General features: G+C 35.3%; 1 pseudogene; it reads right to left on the reverse strand.

Moving 5' to 3' along the window:
- Window positions 1–26,879, reverse strand: part of LOC108714966 — a 595,011-nt pseudogene that overhangs the window by 504,721 nt on the left and 63,411 nt on the right.

Raw genomic sequence — 26,879 nt, forward strand, 5'->3', positions numbered from 1 at the left:
TTAATACCTAAATTAAAAATGCCCAAATGCCTTAATCCCAAGCCATTCTGGAACTAAAGTATCAATTCACAAATATCCACTTGGCTTCTCTTTAATTTCCCATGCCTACAAATATCAGCCACATGATGTCACTGAAGTGTGTCACCACTGGGCTCCATGGGTCATTGCTGATATTTCTTTGTGCTGCTGCTTATCAGCAATAAGTAACCATTCAATAGGGCAGTGTGACAAGTGGGACAAATTGGCGCAGGTTTTCAGCTATGCTAATGGTGTCAAGTTTACTAACAAACTTTCATGACAGTCAGGAAAAAAAATTGCAAAACAGACCAGACTGTTGGAAAACTCCTGGATCTCCCACCTGGATCTATAATAAATCTGGTTTCAAAAATAAATCATTTAAAGGGATGAAAGAGATTTCAAGAACAGTAACTGTAGCTGAAAAGCAGTTTTATTGAGTCTGGCCCATAACTTGTTTTCTAAGATCTAGTCCATCATTACTTACAAGTTTCTGATCTTGAAGGCTTCAGCAAAGCTTTGCACACTGCGGAGAGAGGCCAGGTCCAAACTCATCACTTCTTAGCTTTGTGCTGCAATGAGAAAATACAGAAATGCAGAATGATAAATAACTGCAAACTTGGACCAGGGCATCCCATTATACTTAATGCACTGTATAATTTGATTGTTTAATATGAAATGCCCAGAGAAAGTGTAAATCATCTGAATAAATATGTTACCACAGCCAAATGTTGCCTTGTAATGTAGCATTGCAGTGTCACTAAATACCCTATCTATAGTATAGATGTAAAGCATTACTTAACACTATTTAACATTGGTGTACTTTTTTCCATGCACCTGTGCATATAAAGTCTCATGCTACATTGTAACTGTTACCCACAAAAATAGTGATTTCTGTAACTTCTATGTAAATTATGGATGGCCAACAAATCTACTTACATAATCGAACTTGAAAGTTCAGGCTATGTTCAGCTACGGGCACTCCTCAAATTTACATCTTTACATGCTACAACTCTTATCCAAAAACATATCATCACAACATTAGACATACTACCCTTGGGTAACTATAGAAGAAGCAGGTCCGACAGAGGGTCCTAGACTGTGGGGCTGGCTTCCTCTATAGCATTAAAATCACCCCTTCTTGCCAGTCCTTTTCTTTAAATTGAAATGTGCGACATCAAAAACATGCAATGGGGGAGAAGGGGTTACGGGTAGTAGATGTTATGCGTGCTGGGCCCCTCAGAAGATCTCTTTGGTGGGGAGGGCCCAGCACAATTTTGTTACTTTGTTGCATACTACACCATTCACATATATTCAGAGATTCAAGAGATTTTGGCCAAAGTTATTTTTTTTACTCTATAACTCTTGTTTGTTAAAACATAAGGAAATGTAAAATGTTTTTCTGTTTCTTCACTCTTTAATAGCCCTGGGCTGGCACATGTGCAGTAAAGTAAAGAAGACTTTTTTATTAAAGGAGAAGGAAAGTTAGGCACCCCTAAGTGATTGCATGTACTTAGGTGAAACCCCGGGCCAGTGCTCCTATCAGAAGAAAACTGCACCGGCCTCGGATTCTTCCAGCGAGCACCACAGAGTGATTGTCTTCTGGCTTCTTCTATCTTCAAATTTCCTTGGACAGATGAATGCGCAGTAGAACGAAATAGACGACTTTTTTGCTAAAGTTCAGCTTTTCACAACACTAAGCATTCTAAGCATACTAAGCATACGTGAGAAAAAAGAAGAAGCCGGAAGATGATTGCTCCTTAATGCTCGATGGAAAAATCCCAGGATAGTGTCATTCATAGCTCCCTGCAGGATTACAGACTAAAAAAGCCTCTCTCATTTAAGGACATTTTTTACTTGTAGGTGCTGAATAATCAGACTTTACATTTAAATAAATATTTATTTTAATAAATATTTTTACTTGATACTGGTCCTTTAACTAGCTCAGCAACTAAAAAATAATATGCATTAACATACAGGGTTTTTATATCTAGTACATTTACTAGATATATTTTATTGCAATTAATTTGCCTATGCTCTGCCTTAAGGCAAGAATTTTTATTTTCATTTAAGTGATACTAATTCATTGATGTTTCTGCCAAGAATATTCAACGACAGATCAAGATTTTCATGTAATTGCTTCTCCAGTAGGGCTTTGCACATGTACATGGCTTGCACTTAATAAACACGCAGGTTTAAACCCGCTTTAAATGTCTGGGGTGCCTGTCGCCATATTAGTTCAAGTTCAAAGAGGAGGGTGCCCATCCCCCAGGAGACAGTGAGCACCAGGCGGAACACACTGCAAAAGGCCAGGGTATGCTGGTGACTATTGCAACTCATCTCCAGTAGGGTTGCCACCTTTTTAAATAAGTGTATACTGGCGGAATCATGATATAGAGAGGTGAAGTCATGTCCTCACACACTTTGCTGGTAAATTTGTAATACCATCCTAGCCTTGACTGGTATTGGCTAGGAGAATGAACAAAAAGTTGAAGCACCCGAGTGAACATTTTTAGCCCTGTCCCCAAGCTTGGCATAACTGCTTCTTAACACAGTATGGGTCACAAGTATTGTCACTTTAAGATGGTGTTTGAGGCCTTCAAAGGTACCTTATGATGCATCAAGAGTTAAGATTGAGCAGGTCGCAATAGAGCGTCAAATATAATAAACGGTAACATATCCAAGTAATGGTTAAATCTGAGCTCAGTCATTTGGATTTTGCAGAGATATGGATTGTGCCTTTATGTTTCAACAGTAGAGTTCAAGTAATTTCAAAAGCAATTTTTTTTTCTAATGTGAAAAATGATTTACGTTAAATCTGCGTAAAGCATGGTTACATTAGCCTGAAGAACTGCTGGAAATGAGAGACAGCACAATGAGTTGGAGCATAAAAGCTTTTTGTGCCATAATACTTATTATAATGGCATATAAAATAGATTAAATAAATAATACATGACTACAGGTAAATTTATATGACAAAGTGTCCTTCAACACATGCCATTATGTTTGACAACTCTCGTTTCATACACAGATGATGCCTCTAAATAAAAGAAATTGGCATTTCGGTGCTATCGGTAAGTAATATACACCTCTGGAAAGAGCTTTGGAAACACACCAGGGTGGACAGGGGCTTATTTAATCAGCGAGCATTACAATATAACCATACACTGAGCTAAGATCCTGCACAAAAATATTTACAACAGCACTTAAATAATAAACCTGTTTATCTGGAAAGTCAGGGGGAACAGGTTAAAATGCCATATAGAAACTTAACTTGGTCAAAATGTATGCCAGTTACTTTCTCTAAAAATGCTGGAATGCATTTTAAACTTTCCACTAAAATTAAAGATTAAAATCTATAGAAAAACTAGAAAATGCTGAACATTAAACTTACAAACCAACGAGGCAGTTGCCCATGGGATACTTCCAGATGATTGATTGGGTTCCTCTCACATTGTCTTACAAAAACATGCATCAACAATGTCTACAAGCTTTCAAGCAAACACTGTTGTACACTGTTCCTTTCTATCTATGGCTGTTGATAGAGTCAAAGCTATATTACTTTAAGTGGAACCCACATCTGTTTTCACCAATTACAATATTTACTGGACACAATAAATTGATAGTACAACTCCCATGGAGTTCCAAGACTATACATATTGTGTATTCGTTGCCTGGAAGTGCAGACTTGAACTATGCATTCATCCTACAGACACTAACATATGCTGGCAGGGATTTAGACTGGAATGTATTTACAAAGTGACAAATTATGTTCTGTGTTATACACAGAGAGAGAAAATGCACCCAGAATGGGCTGATAAACGTCAGCTGCAGTCACAGCAAACAGTTTATTTTTATTATATTGTAACCACAACTGTGTTCTTTTCTTAAGTTGCAGGGAGAACTAGAGATTTACTGTATTTGTTGCAGGAAAAAGCAAGATTATACATGACACAAAGTAATAAGAGTATGATCGCTGATGTTCTGGGCAGCCTGCCCTTTTGGAAGCCATGAGTAGAATGAAAAACATTGTACATCATACAAATCTAGGTAAACAACCTATAAATTAGCCTTAAAAGAAAACCTCATAATTAAATGTAATCAGTAGTAGCCAATCACTAATAAACAAGCCTGTCTAAAAAGTTCCTTTTGTCAACCACCACCACGTACCCATGCACCACTGCATATTAGCACTCCTGTATCACTTCTCAACTGTGCCAATGAAATTATTTTACTGTTTGTAAGATTATTTTGCAGCATTCATCTAAACTGGTAGCTCACCATTTCTGATTCCAGAACTTTTTGCAATGCATCCAAACCCTCTCCTTTGTAATGTACCAAGTAAACGTTTTCTGGAAGCATCACAAGCACCTCATTTATGGTATGTATTTGGTGCTAACTGCTGATATAGGAGCCATGACCATACAAAATCTGAGAAGCATCATCATCATCAGTCTATATAGCGCCATCAAGTTACGTAGTGCTTTAATCTTCTGTGAATAATTTTAAAAACAAGCTCAGAATATATCTGTTCACCTATGAATTTTAGTAAAATAAGGAACATCTCATCAAGAAATAATACATTAAGCAATTTGACGACCCTGGGAAATAAATGTTATAAAAATGTTACTGTTATTATTACATTGTATTATTATTAACTGAGAAATAGACTTTTTTTGTTTTAATATTTTTGATAAAGATTAATAATAGTAATGTTGTGATGATTCTTCAAATGAGGGGCCAGAAAGGCAGACAATGAAACAGAAGTATTTGGAGCAGTGCTTATGATTGCTGTTTGAATGGCAAGAAACCAAACACTTGTCTGGCAAGAAACCAGAGATGTCATGCGTGATATTCCAACCTTAGAGCAGCCAAAATGTCTAAGGTCTCACATCCCCCTGGATCCAGTGCCACCTAACAGTGTCACATCTGCACTTGACACTAGTCTTAATTAGTGAAGTATGAATGAATTGCTTTTTCTGTTGCACTATAGACATATATAAAAACCATAATCTTTCATATTTAATTTATATAATTGTATAACATATGGCTGTCATGTTGTATCTTAATGAAAATGCCTCATCTTAAAAAAAATATTGTAGCTCCCCTGAAAACCTGATAAAAAGATACTGTATTACTGCACATGGAAAATCGTTTCTACTTATTGATAGGTCATACTTCTGATTTAAAGTAGATGCTTCAACCACTGTTTGGCCTGATAACAATTGGAATCAAAGGTTGACTCTTGGCGGATATGCTGTTGGTTTGCACAATCATGCAAAAAGGAACATCAGCCCAAATGGCAATTCGGTTTCTAACCAAAGACAGTTGGCTCCTATATCTGAATGAATTAGAAACTGTAACCATGCCATTAATCCTTAAAGTGATTAATAATTTTCATAGGACTAGCTTGTGATTTAAATTTAGAATTAGTACAAACATGAGCACAAAGGAACTTTGTCACTTTGAATGATATTCAGAGAAGCAAATGTTTCACTTTTTCCTATGTTAAATATTATTATGCTGTGTAGCCACCTGATAATGAGCTCTGTCAATCAACATAAAGATTTTCAAGTCACATTTGTTATGTACCAAGTAAACTTTTATTTGCTGTAAAATCTGCATAACCATGAATACTTAAGGGCCAATTTATCCAACATTTGCTAACTGTTAATGCTGTAGTTGTCCTGTTCAATCTGTGCAGGATTATTTTTAAATAGCGCCAGAAGTGGCTTATGGGAAGTGTGTAAGAACTTTTCAACATTCAGTCGTATTTACAAATACAGGCATGGGACCTGTTATCCAAAATGCTCGGGACCTGGGGTTTTCTGGATAACGGATCTTTCCGTAATATGGATCTTCATACCTTACAGGAACAGTAACACCAAACAATTACTGTTAACTAATGAAAATATCATGTACTGTTTACCTGCACTGGTAAAACTGATCTGTTTGCTTCAGAAACACTACTATTGTCCATATAAACAAGCTGCTGTGTAGCAATGGCGGAAATTTAAAAAAAGGCTATATAACACAGGTTAAATAGTGGATAACAGATAACACCATTATGTTCTACATAGCTTATCTGCTATCTGTTATGTAACTGGATCTTTTTCTCCTTTGAATGGCTGCCCCCATTGCTACACAGCAGCTTATTTATATAAAAAATAGTAGTGCAGGGTTACACATGATGTTACTGTTCCTTGAAGTCTACTAGAAAATCATGTAAACATTAAATAAACCCTAAAAGCTGGTTTTGCATCCATTAAGGATTAATTATATCTTAGTACAAGGAACTGTTTTATTATTACAGAGAAAAAGGAAATCATTTAAAAAAATTGGATTATTTGATTATAATGGAGTCTATTGGAGACAGCCTTTCTGTAATTCGGAGCTTTCTGGATAACAGGTTACCGGATAATGGATCCCATACCTGAACCTAAATACCAGTGCTAAATCTGCCTCTTAGCGGTCAGGAAAATTATGATTTCAAGCATGAATTCTTGAAACGATTATTTTTTAATCCTGTTGTGAGAAATTATTATTCGTTTATTTCACTTATATATTGCTGTGAGAACTCAAGTCATTTGCAGTGATAAATACATTTAGCCTATAATTATTTTTAGAGCTATCATTGAGACGTACATCATGATAAGCTTTATCTTACAGTAGCGATTCAGCACAGCTTGAAATATCCTTCATGGCCTGTGTTAGAACCCTGCAACAGACATCATTTTATAGGGTCCTGACCATCAGCACATTCCTAATTGCTTTATACAATTCAGGGGAAGAAGTTCTTTCCTTAATGAGATGCTAAATCCATAGCAGTTACTGCTGATTTAAAATCCTTCACTGCCTGAGGCTGGAAACACTTGTCAGGCACTGAAGGGGTGAAAAGATAATTAAGATGTTCTTTCTGTTGGATGAGTAAACTGCGGTTTAGTCCATTGAGAATTACTATAAACTATGGAACAAAAGCAAAACAAATCTCAAACCAGCAAACATTTACAAATGTAATTTCTTAGGTGTGACCAAGCCAGGCTGACCCATTACCTACTCGCAGGCAAAACAACACCACAGAGGCCAGATGCGCAGGTTGCTACAGGTTATGTAAACGCGAAAGAACGGCAGCAAACACTCCTTCTGTGTATTAAATAGAGAAGGATGGTGTTGGAAACACAACAAAACAGATGTGGTCTAGCAGAAGGTACCAATACAAGGAAAACCTAAACACCACATTGTGTAAAGTTACACGAGCCACTGATAAATGGGGGGGGGAGATCAAATGACAAAAAAAATAATAATTCTGGATAATATCCAGAAATTGGAAGGTGCAAACAAGCTGCCTAATACCCTCATGTAGATTGAATTCTTATGAAGAAAATAAAGTTTATTGCCTGGAAACAAAGAAAGCATGAGGAAAGCACTAAAGCAATGGAGGTGAACAATTAGACAGATGTTCACTTAAGGAAATAAAGAGAACAGAAGAAGCCCTCGCTGAAGATTTTTACGAGAATACTGACAATTCTGCACCTCGTCAAGGGCACTGGTAAAATTAAAGTCAGTGAAGCTGTTTCTGTTTAACTTCCCTGTAATTGCTGAACTTGCAAAACCATCTATTCAGGTAATGTGGCTTTTAACAAAGTAGCATTAGGCTTATTTTAATATGTTTTTAATACTTTTCCATGACTGCTCACATATATTACAACAAGCAGCAGCATTTCCTTTAGGGATATCAACTGTGTCAGGGAATTTGTTCCCAACTAAGAAAATCTCTGTACAGACACGATATTCAGCCCATCTCCCACTTATAGCTGCAGCTTACAGCCAAGGTCTCATTCTTAAAGGGAACATGGCACACTCTAGAGGCATGATAAAAATATTCTTGTGCTTTTAAATTGGACCGTCAGTAGAAACAAAGTTTGGGGATCTCAGGAAACAAATTCAGATGTTTACAAAAAAGAAAAACTACTCAAGCTATTTGTATTTCTTGGTGTATTATGGGATCACTGCAAGTCTAGCGGGATACATAAAACTCATGATACAAAAATATGAATATCAAGTTGCATCCAAAATTAAAAGCAAAACAAAAAGAAAACATTATTACTGTAACAAGGGGTGGTTAAAATATTTTCCTTCAAAACCACAGCTGCTGATCAGTAGAGAATTGTTACTAGGGATGCACCAAACCCCGGATTTGTTTCAAGATTTGGCGAAACCAAGCTATTTTTAGCAAGACTCAGATTCAGAAGAATCCAAGAGCCTCGCCAAACCAAATTCAAACCCTATGTAATTGAAAAAATTAGGGCCCAACGATCGGATCCTAACAAATGGTAACGGAGTGGTCGGATCGCTGGATCGTGGGCCCTAGGGCCCAACGATCTGATCCTAACAAATGGTAACGGCGTGGTAGGATCACGGGACCACATCAACGAACAGATGAGCCCGCAATCGGATGCGATTTTTCGGTCAGATCTTGATCGGGGAAGCCCGTCGGGGGCCCCATACACGGGCCAATAAGCTGCCGACTCGGTCTGTCGGCAGCTTTTATCGGCCCGTGTATGGCCACCTTAAGTTACTACTTGAATCCCTTTCCAGCTCTTGTCTTTACAGTTAGACAGGTGTGGCCTGGGCAATATCAACCCCACGGGACTGCTCTTGCTTGCTTCACTAAAAAACTCAAAAAATTTGACCTTGTGATGTTGTATATAAGTCAATGGAAGAGGTCCCTATTTGGAAGTTTCTGTGGTCTGCTCTGGATTTAGCCTGAAAATCTGACTTTGAGTTTGTTCCTGATCCGATGAAATTGTGCTTTTTAAATAATAAATAAGGTCCAGTCATGGATTCTAGTTTGGTCTGACTTTTTTTTTATTTAAATTCTAAGAATAATTCAGATTTTGATAAATAAGTATTGGTTACCACAGTTCTTGGTATTGGACTCCTGTATTTAGCCATTCATGCCTCCTCTGCTTTTATACATTAGGAAACCAGGAACTGGTATATCACCCTTAGGCCCATGGGGAATATTTCCACCCTAAAGGGCTTGTGGTTCTGGCAGTAGGGAAAAGTTAACCTCTGGGTTCTTTATTACCAATACAGACCCTTGGCTAGAAGTGATCATTCAGCACTGCAAAATGTCAGATAAAAAAGGTTAAACCCATACCCAAATGCATTTTACTATGAAGTTGCCCCCAAAATAAGTCTTGGTCTGTTTCCTTCCAGTTAGTTGTTAAATTGTAACTACAATTAAACGTCTAAAAATCACAAGTGTCAAGTTAAGTTTTTACTTTTTCACAGTGTATAAAACAGTAATTATTATGTGTCAGCAAAATATATACTATGCATAGAAATTCACACAAATTGACAACTTTCCTGGAAATAACAGCCATTTTGAAAATATGTCTCTGAGCAACAATGCAGAAAAAAGCTTGGCAGAGATGCCAAATCGCTTGAGTCAATTAGCCATTTGCAGAGCAAACAGGTTAATACGTTTCTTAAAAGGTAATAAGATTTTTACATTGGACATTGATAGCTGAAGCCATGACTAGTTCTTCCCTTGGTTCAGATGAACATTTCAGGAATTTGACACATAGCCCTATAAAGTGCATTCATTCCTCTCTTTCTGTAGGAAAACCAATCAGTCTTAAAACATATTCAGCACTCCATTTTATTACCAGAGAAATCTTGCTATATGATTTTAATCAATAATAGAGCAAACCCATTACTTCTTATTAGAAGGAACTGCAGTTATTTCCAGAATTCCCAAAAGGTTCGATCTTGTAACACAACCAAAACTCAATGAATAGTTACATTGAAAAGTAAAGACAGTTACATTGAAAAAACAGTGTATGGTTTCAACTCTGCTCTGTAGTGTAACTACAAGCAGGGAGCGGGTATGAAGCCATGAAAGATAAAAATGTACTGTGAAAAAATATAATCAAAATACTAAGCAGTTTTAAGAGAGTAAAATAAGTAATCACACCTGTGTTTAAACATGATTTTACATAAATTAAAAATATATTAAGGCTGTATACTAAGGTTTTTTTTCGTGTAAATTTCAATATTTAAATTCTACTATGTCAGCTTGCCAACACTGTTTTGTTATTTTACAGGATTCCCTACAAATTGAAAGTCCTTGTATTGACCAGAGCATGGGACTCCACTTGACAAAGTTACCTACCAAAGCCAAGCAGCAACATTTATCATCCTGTCAATGTAATGACATCTATTCATAAATACTATGACATTTCTTCTACACCTGGCTGAGTACTCTGCTTGGAAATGTGTAATTTACTAATTTGCACACCTTCTCCTACTGCCCTTTGCATGATACACCTCATTGTACTTGGGAAGACTAATGAGAAAGCAGACTGAAGAAGAATTGTAAAGAAATATAAAACCAAGCACATTAGATATCCTAAACCTGAACTAAGACTATTTTAGATAACATACAGCAGGTGTAGGAATGGGACCCAAGTCCTCTGTACAATTTAGTAACATTCTACACCATATTATACTATAGAACAAGCAAGCCACTGACTCAGTTATAGATTGATTTAATTAGTTTGATTTCATATTTTCCATTTGCAGAATTATTTAGAATTGCGTGCATATTCTTAAAATAATATATGTATTGAAATATAAAAAGATAAATATATATTAAAAAAATGGAAATACCGGAAAAGTAGAAGAGCATGTGCAGTGAATCAGCAGCAAAGAAGATGGGGCAGATTTATGAACATACCCAATCAAGACAATCAAAAGTAAAAACAGAGTAAGAGAAACAAAATAATTATTGGTAGTGTGCACTCATTTTTGCACTTCATTGCCCAAACAGGCTTAAGGGTTAAGCGCATCAAATGCTATATTTTGGTCTGCTTTGCCTGCTGTGTTTATTTTCATGACAAAAATTATGCCATAAACTTACACAGGCAGCAACGGGAGTAACTGGAAGGGATTTGGAAAGTTTGATGCACTCGAAAATGCTATTTGTGTCAAAAGATGAATTGTTACCCAGTTTTAAATAGCAAAAAAGTATTTCTGTTTTCTTTTATTTATTTATGGATGGTGTCCATTTACATTCAAGGATGACTTACAACCACACTTTATTACCTGGGCAAATATGGATGGGGTTTAAAAAGGCTTAATAATGAGAAGAGACAGAATACTTTTAACACAGGACATGGTTTCCCTCCATATCTCAGGGCCTTAACTGTAAATATGGTCTGTAAAGTTTGAACTTTTGGAGAGTGCAGAAAGACAGTCTGGAGGACAGACAGACGGGACACGTTTGCAGTACTTACAGACATTTGATTTCTCGAGCATGACATTTATGACAAGGGGCGAACCTGCATGAAAAACTTGCTCAGACAGCACTGTCCGGCAAGTTGCCAGGGGAGGCAAAAAAACTGTCAATTAGGCTCTTCTAGTGCAGCAATTCTTCTATCGATGCAGCCAGCCCCTCTGACCCCCTCCAATGCATCAAAAGTATGAGTGGGAGGGGGACATCACAGCAGCCGCCTCAGGATGGCTTGGGGACAAGAATCGCCCCTGTCAAGATGCCTTGTGTGACATAACTTTTATTGGGTATCTTTAAATATAGACCACAGGATAGTCCTACAAGGAGTTGAAAAGGGACACTCCAATGGGTATACTTAAATGATGTTATTCAGTGGAAAGTATGAATGTGCCGGAAGCTAAGACAATACAACCAAAGATCACATTCACTAAAAATTAGTTTTGCACATTATTGTTTTGGCCCTCGCTAAAAAGAAAACCAGCTCTGAATGTTTGTGTCACAAGACAGAAAAGCTAAGCTTATTTTATAGAGAGAGTGAGTTAATGATAACCATTTTACCAACATTTTAGACAAGTAAATGATTGCACAGTTAATGAACTGACACAGTAAACTAAAAGTTTATACTAGCCACTATTCAGCAACAAATTCATGCATATTTCAGTAAGAATTTCAGTTCAATTGCACAAGAAATAAACAAGGAAAAATATTCTATGTGGTTAAAAAATTACAAAAAATAGGGTATTTTCAGACAAGTACAGTGAATTCCAGTCTAAACACTAATTAGTGTTTGATTGAAATACCGGAAGAACAAAACAAATATACTTTCTTCATTCAGGAGATGTGGTAACTCACAAACCAGATCTAATTTGCTTAACTAGTTAAGTTATATTAGAATGTAAACTGCTGTCATTCAAGAATGATTATGTGTGCAATGAAAGTCAACATACTTCTATTAGTTAGTATCCTAAGCTTCAGTTTTATTTTATTCGCAAATCAGGAAAATGTGCTCTAACCTGTTCTGCATATGTGTGCATGGAAGCTAAAGGGTTAGCAACCTGTGTAGTTGATTAGAACAAAGTCAGCTCTTTCTCCTTTTCCCCCCTTCTTTTTTCCCAAGGTTCATAATCTGAAAATTGACTTTGGGGAATTTTTTTGCCTGGTCTATTAAAATGATTCATGTTGTATTCAACATAAATTGTGCATACACAGAGGAGGTTTAGTAAAGGCATTCATAGGATAATAACTAAACTAAATTTTGTACTAGCCGCAGTTTATGGCAGCAATGCAGTATCATTTGTCTTAATTTTTCCTCAACATTACATTAGGCAAGTGCATTTACATTTCCAGGTAGGGCTAACCACTTTAAAACTTTCTTTTTACAGCGAGAGTAGAGTGGGAATCAAATCTGCATCTTTATATGATGCAGCATAAAGCAATGCTTTTTTATTGTCTAAAGTACACATGGATTTACTTTCCATTTACCATACTGAACTGAAACAAGGCTACCCATTATGCAAAATGTATGAAATATTTAGCACTCCAACAACATGCTCTCTTATAATAATGCACTGCCCCATTTTACTTGTAAAAATAATCCAGTGGGCTTGTAGTGATAAGTACCAAATGGTTTATTACCGATTGCTCACACCAATAAAGAAATAAGATCTGGAAAGAGGAAACATACAGACATAGAGAATGATGGTTTTGACTGTATAATATATATATATATATATATATATATATATATATATATATATATATATATAAAGGACCCAAAACCTCTGTATGTCCCCAAATAAAAATATATATATTTTTTAATTAGACCTCAGCAGTGCGGTTTTTCCAACTACATATAAATAAATAAATATATATGCATATATTAAAAACAATACTACTGGGTTTACTTACTTACTTACTTTACTGTTTGAATGTGTTTCAGTAGATTTAAGGTCAGTTTATCTATATGTATGAATATATATATATATATATATATATATATATATATATATATATATATATATATATATATATATACAGTCAATTTGTTGAACCGGCACTCACCATCAATCAATCAAATCCTGGGTGCTTCTTCAAGAGAGAGCATAGAGATATAGTTAAGAGCACTCACGGGTGTTGTGAAAAAAGGCTTTTTATTGGAGTGTTACAATCTACCCCACATCAACGCGTTTCGGTTCTCTCTGACGACGGTTCAGAGAGAACCGAAACGCGTTGATGTGGGGTAGATTGTAACACTCCAATAAAAGTGCTCTTAACTATATCTCTATATATATATATATATATATATATATATATATATATATATATATATATATATATATATATATATATATATATATATATATATATATATATATATATATATATATATATCCAAAAAAGAATATCAGCACTCACAGGACTTAAAAATAACAAATAATGATTTATTGCAAAGTTATGGACTAACGTTTCGGCCTCTGAAGGGCCTTTCTCAAAGTACCCAACAAACAGTGAAATTGGCTTAAAGGGATACTGTCATGGGAAAAAACTTTTTTTTTTAAAATGAATCAGTTAATAACGCTGCTCCAGAATTCTGCACTGAAATCCAACAGATTTTTTTTCATTCAATTTTTAAATCTGACATGGGGCTAGACATATTGTCAATTTCCCAGCTGCCCCAAGTCATGTGACTTGTGCTCTGATAAACTTCAATCACTCTTTACTGCTGCACTGCAAGTTGGCGTGATATCACCCCCCTCCCTTTTCCCCCCCAGCAGCCAAACAAAAGAACAATGGGAAGGTAACCAGATAACAGCTCCCTAACACAAGATAACAGCTGCCTGGTAGATCTAAAGAACAGCACTCAATAGTAAAAACCCATGTCCCACTGAGACACATTCAGTTACATTGAGAAGGAAAAACAGCAGCCTGCCAGAAAGCATTTCTCTCCTAAAGTGCAGGCACAAGTCACATGGCCAGAGGCAGCTGGGAAATTGACAAAATGTCTAGCCCCATGTCAGATTTCAAAATTGAATATAAAAAAATCTGTTTGCTTTTTTTGAGAAATGGATTTCAGTGCAGAATTCTGCTGGAGCAGCACTATTAACTGATTCATTTTGAAAAAATTTCTTTTCCCCATGACAGTATCCCTTTAAATATTGGCTTAAATATACGTACTGGCAGGAAAAACAGCAGTAATGACGTGCATACATCGTCATAAATCCAGCGACTCATTTAAACATCGCACTGAAGTTATAATATATAATCCATGGAAACGTTAGTCCATAACTTTGCAATACATCATTATTTGTTATTTTTAAGTCCTGAGAGTGCTAATCTTCATTTTTGGTTTGCATGAAGTATTTACTAAGGCATCTAAGTAGCCCAGGCATCTAAGTAGCATTTTTCATGAGTGCTGCCATCACTTCGGAATTTCCCTATGGGACCAGACTGTAAATTATATCCTTATAAAAGGGGCCCCCAGGCCTTCGAATTTGGCGCACTGCGTCAGAATTTGACGCAGCGCGTCGGAGTTTGACGCGGCGTGCCCAAAAGGGACACCGGCGTGCCCAAATTTGACGCCGGCGACCAAAATTTGGACGCCGACCCCTCAGACCCCCCCACAAAATGTAGATTATGATGCATAATTTACCCCCTACTAGAAATTTATAAAGATATCAGAAGTCACCTCGGAGTTATGTGACCTGTATAAAAGCACTACGTATGCTTAACAGGTTAAACAATAAGATATGTTTCTTAACTATTGCCTGATCAAGAAGTGTAATCACACCAGGGTTAATTCGTTTAAATTATAAAGTACAGTTTATTTGGAAGTATCCAGCACACTGTAAAAAAATGACATGACCTCAGTTTAAATGCTCAGCTACAACTGCATAAATGTTACCTCCATTGGACTATAAAGTAAATACATGGTTGAGGAGGAATAATGGTCTGAAGCTGCTGTCCATGGTTGGAGCTAATACTTCTGGTTCCTTGAAAGCAGAGTAATCCTACGGAGTACAAGACATTCTTAACAACGTGAAGGCTCTTTCCTATTTTAGCACAATATTTCCCCATGTAAGGTCTGTACAGAATAAATTTGCTGAGATGGGGGTGAAACAACTTGGCCTGCACAGTGGCCTGGCCCTAACCCAACAAAACACCTGTGGGATGATTAATAATGCTGACTGCCCAACAAACAGTACTACAAACAATGTTCCAAAATATAGCGGAAAGAGTAACAAAGGGAAGGGCCAAATTCCTAATAATACCCTTGTTCTGGAAATGAGATTTTGTACAAAGAAATGTGTACAATTGTGTAAAAAAAGTGTAATTCTCATATAGATGAAACACAGATTTTTTTTTATTTCATTCATTTCAACAATATAAGAAAACATTACAAATTCTGTAGCCACCATTTATTTTGATAATGACCCAAAGATAGAACTTGATTCATGATTCTACTTGAACTTTTAACTGGGGAAATGGGCTTTCATTCCTACAGTGCAAACCATACAGAAACTGAGACAGTACAGTTCTATACACTACTAGTCCTAAATTATTGTTGTGAAGTCTATGGATTAATATGAAAATTTAAAAAATACATATACCACCAAAATCTATTAATCAGTACATCAGTTCCTATAAATAAACATGAAAATGTGTTCAATTAAAGGTCGTCAACCCAAAAAAAATGTTTTGCCTAATAAAAGAAAACACAATTTAAACAACTTTCCAATTTCAAGTTGAAAATTAAAAATTGTTAGTGCTTTAAAAGTTACTTGTATAATGTAATTGCTATTGATAGCAGCATTTGCTTAACTCCTGATTGTTACTTTTAAAACAATGTTGTAAAAGCCAATCTCCTCCAGTAAAAGCCAAAGCCACCAAGGCAGAGAATAGAAAAGGACAAACACTGCATCCAATAGCAATACAAATAATTTGTAATGAATATATACTGCTGCTTCGAATTATGTTTTCTTTTATTAGACAAAAAGGCAAAACATATTTGTTAGGGTGACATGTCCTTTAAAATTTATGAAAAATAAAACAAAACAATCTATATTTGCATCTTTTTGGGCAAAAACAAATCTTATTTAATACTTGAGTGCTTTCCTTAATTCAATGCCAGTTTTTGAATGAGATTGCAGACAAGGTAAGCCAAACAGGTAGGGCAGAAAAAAATGTTTTTACAATATAGAAAGAAAATGAAGACACAGGAGTTTAGTATCTATCTATATCAATCCAATTGAATACCTTTGTGTCTATAGGACACTCTGAAAGCAGTATTGGGTCTTGTATAAAAATTTTATTTAAGTACCTAGATTATTTAAATAGGCTTTAAAAGTGTGGATGAAGTCTGTATTCTGAAATTATAATAGGTCTTTGTATTTCAATTGAAATTTCAAAATTTATACCAATCATTATAATTAATTTGTAATTATGTATTGTAAGATGCAGGTATTTTTTTTTAAATAGGGGAAATTAGTAGATAAATATGGAATTAGACACTGAAGTTTAATAAATAAAAACAAATTCATAAGACTATCCAATGGTTACAGAATTTTGAACAGAATAATAAGTTTTACCAAAAATGTTTCTGAATATGGTTAAGCTTGTAAATTGTCTTCTATCAGAAGACAAAACTATGCAGAGGTGCTTTGCTGACAGGGTCTCCTGTTCATTTTATAAATAAGGAGCAGCCAAGATATAAAAGATGATATACCGTAAAACTGAAAGAAACACCTCAATCATGGGTTCTACACTGGAAGTATCTGTCAAGCTACAGGCAATCGTGTTTTTTAAAATCAAAGAGCTAAAGTGGACACACAATTGGTACATTCAGGGAAACATCTAACATATTTATTGTACGGTGCCAACTGCATACAAATGCAATTAGAAAAATGCACAGAGAGTGCTGCACCTTGCACATAATTCACAAAGTGAGCAGTAGTTTGCAGATGCAGTTGAGGTTCATGATATTTAGCGGACCCTTTTAATGGTGTTTAATTTTTTTTTAGGAAATTTGAATACACACTTTGTACTTCGTGCAGAGCACTTTGTTGAATGAGCTCTACAGTGTTACAAATTAGCTTCCAAGTTCATAGGCTCACTGTATTGTTCCACCGGCAAGTGACCCGCTTAAAAACCAATTGGACAGTAAAATGTGTTGGGGACCTGAAGTACTCATTTAACATAACGTTTCAGTTTTCTAGTGAATGGCAAGTGTCACAAGCAGCAGGGTAAAATGAGAAGAACCCCAGCTTGGCTGCACAATGGGTGATAGTTTATAACCTACCCATCTGACAGATGGGTAAGTTTTGGAGACAGCAAGGATATAAAGTAGCATTTTCTTATATTTTCAGGTTTGTTTGATTTTTTAAGTTTGTTATGCCTACCCTTTTAGCTTGGTATTTCAGCATATTTTTAGAAAGACTTAGAAGAACTTAATGATTAACAGTTGTTCAAATTGTAAACAGATCACAATATTTGGTAAAATAATATTACAGATTCCTAGGAGACTGAAATATTGGATATGTAATACAAAAATGTATCCAGGAAATTCAGATTCTGAAGCCTGGCTCATTTGTACTTACTAAGTAATACCATATGCTGGATATCATTTCAAGTTGGCAGTTAATAATAGACAGATAATGGCCAGCTACTGGCTTTACTTCTGTTTACTTATGGAGAGTAAAATAAAATTCTACTCCAGGTGTATTTTTCTTTTCTTTGCAGCCAAACAAAGCTGCTGCCTTTATGCTATAAAATAAATTCCCACATTAATCAGTGGGGAAAAAAGAAAAAAAAAACTATAAAAGGCACTTTTTAGTATTTTGTTTCTTTAGATAAAATTGAGCCAAAACCTTTGAAATGCAGTATTAAAAATCAAATGGAAATGATAAATTTACCTATCTATGCAGGATCAAAGCAGAACCAGTTATATTGCTGCACAGGGTCATGGCTTGTGCTCCTTGGGTGATGGGATTGTACATTCAGACCAACTGATATCACATCAAGTCCAATCACATTGATTAAATGCATCATTCTGGGCACCATCGAAATACATAAAACCATCATTAAATGGGAATATTGATTTAACCTAACCTTTTAGTATAGTTCTAGATCATACATTTTTATTGGTTTTACTCTTTGAATTATTTAGCCTTCCTATTTGGCCAACAACTGAAAATGCTATGTGTTCATTAAGGTCAGTGACTCTAGAAAACAATGCTTATGTTTTGTACAGCTTTTATGATGAGTCACTTGTAATACCACTTCACACGTCTACAGCTCGTGATTATTATTTTCCATAGGATGTGACAGCAGAATATCACTGGGAAGTACTGTATATGAACTGCAATCATCCAATCAGGCTAAAATATAATTTTGCATTTTCTCTTCCAGTTTTTAGACTTTTGCACCAAAAAATTCCATATGGCTATGGATTACCTGTACAGAAAGTCATTTGATTTAACAATAACTGCCACTGTGTTCACAGGGCAGATTTTGGACCCAAAAAGTGTCAATTTTTGCCCACAATCTGCCATGTTGTAGTGTTTTCAGTGACAAATGAAGTCAATGGAACAATATTGGCATTTCCTCAATCGACATTATCTGCCCACAAAGACACTAACTTTAACAATGAACAATAAAAACTTCTGAATAAACATTGCCCTAAAATTGATAATTTCCATGTATTTAGCAAGATTAGTACTGCAGTATATCTGTTAAAGGGGACCCGTCAAACGAAAAAAACATTATAAATCCTATTTTATTACATCAGTCAAGCAAAATGAACTTTAATTACACTATATAAATTCAGTCTGGGAATTCATAATTATAGCAAGCAGGAAGCAGCCATTTTGTAGACAGTTTTATTAAGGCAAGCCTTGCATCATCTCAGAATCTTGTTTGTGCACCAGAATGGGGGACCTGATGTCCATTTCCTTGCCCTGGCTACACAATTAAATGGTAAAGAGAACGAGGGAATGTGGGGAGAGCAGTGACATCTAGGAAGTGCTGAATGGAAAGTGAAAGTAATTGTCTGCCCCTCCTCTATGCCACTGGCATAGAGGAGGGGCAGACAATATTTGATTGACAGCTGAGATTTTTAAATGAGCTTACAACAGCTATGAATGCTTTAATAAAAAATAGAAATGGGATTTCATGTTTAATTTGAAAAGGACTTTTATTATACAGATTTCTGTGTCTGGATGACAGGTCCACTTTAAAAAATATTATTGTTACAATATATTTCTAACTTATATAAAGTCAAGAAAAATTTGCAAGTGTGCATTTAAATTACAACATACTTTCATCTGTACCAGAGGTTTTGAAAACAGTTTTTTCTGAATGCCATTGCGCACTGCAGACAGTAATTGCTCAGTGAAAATGATTTGGAAACTCAACAGCTTGAACAGGCAGATTTTGAGCCATCAGGCAGAAGCAAGTACAAACCAATCGACGGAAGAACATGCCCAACAAAAGTAATCAAAATCTAAAACCTCTGGGCACACATGCACATGAATGAAAAACAATGACCATAAACATCTGTCAGAGAGTGCCTTGCCTGCACTAGTAATACCACAAATAATTCCATTCCTATCATGTTTTCATATATTCTGATTTTGGTGTGACAAAGTATTTTCCTCTCCATTTACATGGCTCCCGATATTAAAAGGCAAAAAAATGCTCCTGTTGTGTTCTTTTGCTAAGGGAACAAAACCTAAGCATTTTTTATTGAATCATTCCTTTACACTGTTAATTAAAGACTGTTCCCATTAAAAAAAAAAAATATATATATATATATATATATATATATATATATAAATCATTAGCATACCACTGATATATGAAGGAAGGTTTAGTGTGAATCAAGTATAAAGAAATTAATTAGTGCAGATGAGTTAATATTTTCTTTGAGATCATTTCTACACATAGGTGCACATTTATTAAAGGTCAAATTTTTCTGGTCAGGCTTTTTCAGGATTATTTATGCAACAAAACTGAGACAAATGTGAAAATACTCCAGAAAACCCTGTGGAAATCATACATGGGGGAATATAATATTAGTTGCTAAAGCTAAAATCGAATAAATGTTTGCAAAGTGAACAATTTTGCCTTTGTGAGCACTTTGCCCCTTTGAGAACACTTTGATAGTATGATAGCCATTGCAAAATTCATAGCCTGTGATAGTGTGCAGTATATGTAAAACAATGAAAAAGTTATTACATTTGCTCCAAAAGTTTACACCACCTCCAATAAAAGCCTAATGAAGATTACATTGCGACATGCAAATTTTGCAAATTTTTTCTCTTTGCAAATTTTATTACATTTCACCCTTAGAAGTCAATGGCAGATGTCCCTTTTGCAGTTGGAATTTGTTTCTTGCCTTCATGATCTTCGAGTGTTTCAGGTATTTTGATGTTGGTTTTTGTGTAATAATCCAAAAAGGTCATGGTTTTTGAGCGACAATTAGAAAAAGTCACACAATTTTGTCAAGGCTTTTCCCCCATGTGCATTTTTTGTTTGAATTTTTATAGTAAATTAAGGACATTCGTGGCTGGGAGTTGGGAATCCTGTAACAACATTTGAAATGCAGAAATGGGTTAACGAATTCTGGGTATATAAATAAGAATTTTGGTATGTAAACCAAAATATAGGAAGAAGAAACTAATAAACTTAGTTTTCGAAGATGGCAGACAAAATAGATGTCTCTAAAACTGTATTAGTCTTGATACATCATACTTCTTTTTCCAAAAGGCCACAACACCCTAACAAAACTAGACAAGGCATATTTCAATGGTTACAGTTAAACTGGAAAAATCTAAATTTGATATAGGCTTCATCATATTGAAAAAAGAAACTTTCTAAATATAATCAATTAAATATTCTGCATCATTTTCTGAAATAATCAAGTTTACTTTATCTTCACTATCCCTCTCAGCATCTGTTTTTCTTCATCCTCTCTTCATGCAGCAGTACAAACAAAATCTAACAAAATAACTGTTTTTTGCATAAATCCTGCACATAGAGAGACATTATGTCTGGTGATTCTAATAGAGTGAGCTCTAATACATATTCTAGGCAAAATGAGCCCCCCCCCTATAAGATATATTGGTTCTAACTGTCAGTGAATATCTGACACCCAACTCCTAAATGAAGACAGAATGAAGAGAAACAGATGCTGAGAGAGGGACAGTGAAGATAAACGTCTTTCTATTTCAGAAACAACGCAGAATATTTAATTGATTATATTTACAAAGTTTCTTATTTCAGCATGATGAAGCGTATATTAAATTTTCATTTTTGTGATAGTTCCCCTTTAGGTATGTATTTATTTTATCCAGACTGAGTTCTAACGTGATGTTAATGCTACCATACATAAATATTTGTGGACTAAATATTATAATAAAAGCAGACACATAAATAAATTATCTGTCTTAATCTTAAAGTAACCTAACTATTAGTTTAAGTATTAAGGTATCCTCAGATTAATTTAATAATTTCAATAATCAGCTGTAGTTTTGCCTAGATGCATGGATAATGTAATTATACCAATATATGGACTAAAAAATTTATTGTGATTGAATTTAAAAATACGGCATATTGTGGCATTAGAAATTGCAGCCAGAAAAGTAACCAAAAAAGTTAATCTTTAATTCTATATTGTGGAATATGTTGTTGCTTTATAATTAATCATTGTGGGTTTGCCAAGAGGTGCTAACGCTTTTCCAAATGACACTACCTACACACTGTAAAAAGCAGAAGCAAGGCCATGCCTGTGGTGTTTCATTTGAAAACCTGCTGCAAAGACTGAGTTAAGTTGGTCAAAGATTACCAAGCAAGATCAAGCTGCCCTAATACCCAAAAGGCTGATGCATGCAGTCACTTCAAGTACATTCCTGTGGAATACAATTGGTTACACAAGCCCCCGAAAGCAATCTACAAGGAGGAGAAATAAATTCATCAAGCTGCCAAATGAAGGAGGCCTGGTTTGACCTCCTTCTGATCTCATTACCTCTCTATTACCCTTTTGAAAAACATCCTCTTAGAAAGATCACTAATTAAAGATTATGTGAAAGGAAATCGCACCTCTCCATCACCGTGGTAACTTTGACTCATTTATCATTCCAATAATTTGCTTCTTTTCTTTCCTGAACAGACAGAGACACTAATGGACTATTGTCAGTTAAAAAGGCGATTTTTCCATTTAATTGCACTCATTAAATCCTGCAATAGAACAATTGGAAAAGCAATAGTCATACAACGGTTACAATGAAGCAGTCTCAAAATAAACCCAGCAAGGCTTCTTACAATCAAATAACTGTTACACAACAGAAGCTACTACAATGTCTAGTTCATATAATGGGAAGCTTGTGATTTATCAGGCACACTAATAGATGTTGGGATTCAAATGGCTTTCCTAACATTCAAACTCTGACATTCTTTACACATCCATTTTAGTTTTTAACAACATTGTGATAAGACAAGAGATTTATATCACTTTCCATTTACTCTAAAACATGCAGGGCACTTAACGGTCCATATACAGAGTATATAAAGCTGATGCTAGTTCATTATAGCACTGCATTTAAATGTACAGCAAGTACAACTTTAATTTGGAACATTCTGCTCCGCTTGATGGATTTTCTGATGAACAGTGGGATTCTGATGCCACACAAAGTGCAGGATGGGTTTTAGAACCTTGCTGTATAAAGCAACAGTTAAGTAATACATTATTTACATTTCTGTTCTCCAAAACTTCCCATGAGATAAGCATTGAGGTTTGAGATATGTGGAAATAAAAGGTTTAAGGCTTGCTAAAGTATTTACAGAAGTTTCTTGAAGTTGCAGTAGTTACAGTAGTACTCTACTTTCCCATCTACATAACTGATGGCCTGATTCGCAAACATTGCTTACAACTGCAACTGGGAAATATGAGGTGGGAGAATTAATATGTTTTGAAACACCTTCTACAATTTCAAAGACATTTTCAAAAGTAATTGATATTGGAATTAGTATCTGCCTTTCCTATGCCATTATTAGCACTGCTGGTTTGTGAAACAATGCAGCAATAGCAGACCTGTGAAAATGCAAAGCATTGTGGCAAATGGAGTCAAAGAGAAGTGCAGAAGAGGATGGTCAACTTACAAATAAAATTACAAATGGCTACACCTACTAAAAAAATGTAATTAATAGTGAATGTAGTTTGGAAGGCTGGCTAGAATTTCCTTTTATTGGCCAAACTTTTATATTTGGGTTTGCATTCCCTTTCATACTCCAGGTATTACACTTATATTGACTACTACACATACACATTTTAAAGGGTTTACATAGGAAATAGGCAAATTGTTATTGAGTCCAATAATCAATGCCACCATTTAGCATTTAGAACTATGCTTAATTATTTTACTTGCACTTCATTAATAATAAACTAAATGGATGGTGGGAGCAGCTGGACTAGGGTACATTTTACCAGTGTTGAACAACTCCTTATTAAAATAAATACAGGTAAAGGATCTATTATCTGGAATGCATGGGACCTGGGGTTTTCTGGATAAATAATTTATTAGCACCACCATACCGTAAGTCTGCTAAAAATGATTTCTTTAATATACCCACTAGGATTGCTTTGCCACAAATATAGGTTCATGCAGCTTAGTTGCCATTCAGGACAAGGTGCTGTTTTATTATTACAGAGAAAAAGGAAATTATAATTAAAAAGAGAAAAAACATTAGAATTATTTATTAAAAATGGAGTATATTGGAGATGGCCTTTCCATAATTAGAAGCTTTTTGGTTAAAGGGATGCTGTCATGGGAAAAAAATTTTTTTCAAAATGAATCAGTTAATAGTGCTGCTCCAGCAGAATTCTGCACTGAAATCCATTTCTCAAAAGAGCAAACAGATTTTTTAATATTCAATTTTGAAATCTGACATGGGGCTAGACATTTTGTCAATTTCCCAGCTGCCCCTGGTCATGTGACTTGTGCTCTGATAAACTTCAATCACTCTTTACTGCTGTACTGCAAGTTGGAGTGATATCACCCTCCTTCCTTTTTCCCCCCAGCAGCCAAACAAAAGAACAATGGGAAGTTAACCAGATAACAACTCCCTAACACAAGATAACAGCTGCCTGGTAGATCTAAGAACAACACTCAATAGTATAAACCCATGTCCCACTGAGACACATTCAGTTACATTGAGAAGGAAAAACAGCAGCCTGCCAGAAAGCATTTCTCTCCTAAAGTGCAGGCACAAGTCACATGACTTGGGGCAGCTGGGAAATTGACAAAATGTCTAGCCCCATGTCAGATTTTAAAATTGAATACAAAAAAATCTGTTTGCTCTTTTGAGAAATGGATTTCAGCACAGAATTCTGCTGGAGTAGCACTATAAACTGATTCATTTTGAAAAAATTTTTTTTTCCCATGACAGTATCCCTTTAATGGGTTTCTGGATAAGGGACCTCATGCTGTTTTGTTTAAAACTGTAGATTGTGGCTATCATTTTTACTTTTCAAAGGATTATGGCATACTATAAACCATAAAAGTCACAACACTACTACAAATTCGTATACTGTTTTACACATCTGTTCATTTTCTAATCAATGTACCTTTATTTTGAGTCGTTGTGGTTTTCATGCCATAAACAAGATATTTGTTTTGTTTAGTTAAACTTATTAATGATGTGCTTAAATCGGACAAAGCTCAATTTGCAGTGAACAAACCCCTTTCCTTGGGTAAAAAGACTAAATGAATTATAATAAAATGCAAATATTTGAAATAATGCAAAATCATTCAAAATAATTGATAAAGTTATTCTTTTAAATACTTAGTACACGGTGAGGCACCTTGATGCCTCACATATTAGAATTTTAATTGTGACCACCATTATTATTTTTGGACATTAGCTATGATTTCTGCACAATTTCTATTCCATCATCGATATCAAAACTACCGGAGGAAAAGTGGCACAATTTTGAAGGAAATGTAACTTGAAATCATGTACAGCTTTTTATATAGAGGTCATTGTCGAGAACACTACCCTTTATTACAAGATGATGCATCAATATCTGCATCTATAAGCAGTGAAAATGTCCTTTTTACCTCACTTATGCCTGCCTAAATTAGGTGGCTTAAATCACTGCCCCCAAGGGTTTCTCATCAAATGTCAAACGGATGCAGATGTAAATTATTCTTCTTTGTGTTAGAGAACAAATTGTGTCATTTTGATAGATATCATCCAAGGTGACTTAAGCAAGGTCATACACAAGTCTGAAGCAATTCCACAGCTGAAACAATAACCATCATATCACTCCTCCCCTTTTTGCCGGGATAGAGAAAGAAATATTTAAATTCCTGGAATAGAAAGAGATGATGAGCAAGTAATGTATGCATTTAATCAGAACATTCTGTTCAGCCTGAATAACATGTCTTTGGAGAAGGTGTTCTCCTAAGAGCTCTACGTCTTCTTAATCAATAATTTATTCTACACTTATATACTTGTGACTTTATTGATTTAGGTGGGGTAAAATGAAACTGACAACAGGACAGAAAGTCATGAAACATCAGGTCATGCTCTACCCAAATTCCAGAACCTTGTCAGATAACTGAACTTGTGATATAGGAAGGAGCTAGGGCAAAGTCTGTGAAAGCCAGTCAATTGTAATCAGGGAATCATTTATTTTGTGTACATATCAATTATAATTAGCATTCAGAGAAATTAAATTCTACTTTGGAAAAAAAAGTGTGTATTAATTTTATAGACAGAACACAGCAAGCTACAAATTAATCACAGCTGAGAAATTAATTGATTGAGAGACATGGGATATTTGTTTATAGTGACATTGGTCAAATAAGTTTAACCCCTGAACCTTCTTCCCACCAGGCCCCTTTGATCTCGGCACAGAATAGATCAAATGCAAGACTGAAATACAGAATGTATTACTTGGCAGCCAGAGTTTTCTGTTTAAACATCTATGGCAGGCAGTGGGTTAAGCACTCGAAACAGTTAGTTGCATGACAGTGATTTAATTGACGATACTCCCACCGGTTTCAATGAGGGACATTAATGGATTGGCATTTCTGTTTCTGAGCCAGTGGAATAGCAGGAGGGTCTTTTGAAATTGCCTTCCAAGGGTCTATGTAGTGACAGTCAGTAAAGATAAAGATGCCAATGTTGCTTTGTGTATGTTCACCTTATATGTCCCCAGCAATCAAGTGCACCTTCTGATGAATATGGAAAGCAATGAAGCATGCATCTGAAGATCTTCAATAAAGTGAGATTATAAATGTCTTCTACATGTTTTCTAGTTAAAATTATCAACATATTTCATTAACATAGCGATGTCTGATAATCTAGAGTGCAAAACAATATGACAAAGAAAACTGTACATTTATAACAAGCTTCAGAACTTCTAATTATCTACTGTTGCAACAACACTACCCTACTGTAAAATGTTTGTTTTCATAGTTTAGAAAGCTTACTGCACATAGAGATCCAATACTTTGCAAACACTTAAAAATGTGCTAAGGGCTCTCAGCTATACAAACACATGACC

The sequence above is a fragment of the Xenopus laevis genome, chromosome 4S (genome assembly GCF_017654675.1).
Source record: "Xenopus laevis strain J_2021 chromosome 4S, Xenopus_laevis_v10.1, whole genome shotgun sequence".
NCBI classification, from domain to species: domain Eukaryota; kingdom Metazoa; phylum Chordata; class Amphibia; order Anura; family Pipidae; genus Xenopus; species Xenopus laevis.